Here is an 884-nt window from a genome sequence, read left to right as displayed (position 1 = left end):
GGACAACATGAGGACAACATGAGGGCAACATGAAGACAACATGAAGACAACATGAGGACAACATGAGGACAACATGAGAACAACATGAAGACAACATGAGGACAACACGAGGACAACATGAGGACAACATGAAGACAACATGAGGGCAACATGAGGGCAACATAAAGACAACATGAGGACAACATGAGGACAACATGAAGACAACATGAAGACAACATGAGGACAACATGAGGACAACATGAAGACAACATGAGGGCAACATGAGGGCAACATGAGGACAACATGAAGACAACATGAGGACAACAAGAGGGCAACATAAAGACAACATGAAGACAACATGAAGACAACATGAGGACAACATGAAGACAACATGAGGACAACATGAAGACAACATGAGGGCAACATGAAGACGACATGAAGACAACATGAGGAAAACATGAGGACAACATGAGGACAACATGAAGACAACATGAGGGCAACATGAAGACAACATGAAGACAACATGAAGACAACATGAGGAGAACATGGGGACAACATGAGGACAACACGAGGACAACATGAAGACAACACGAGGACAACATGAAGACAACACGAGGACAACATGAAGACAACATGAGGACAACATGAGGACAACATGAGGACAACACGAGGACAACATGAAGACAACATGAGGACAACATGAGGGCAACATAAGGGCAACATAAAGACAACATGAGGGCAACATGAAGACAACATGAAGACAACATGAAGACAACATGAGGACAACATGAGGACAACATGAGGACAACATGAGGACAACAAGAAGACAACATGAGGGCAACATGAAGACAACATGAGGGCAACATGAAGACAACATGAAGACAACATGAGGACAACATGAGGAC

Source organism: Etheostoma cragini, chromosome 7, assembly GCF_013103735.1.
Source record: "Etheostoma cragini isolate CJK2018 chromosome 7, CSU_Ecrag_1.0, whole genome shotgun sequence".
Lineage (NCBI taxonomy): Eukaryota > Metazoa > Chordata > Actinopteri > Perciformes > Percidae > Etheostoma > Etheostoma cragini.
The sequence above is the reverse complement of the archived record's forward strand: the minus strand, read 5'-3'. Positions refer to the sequence as shown.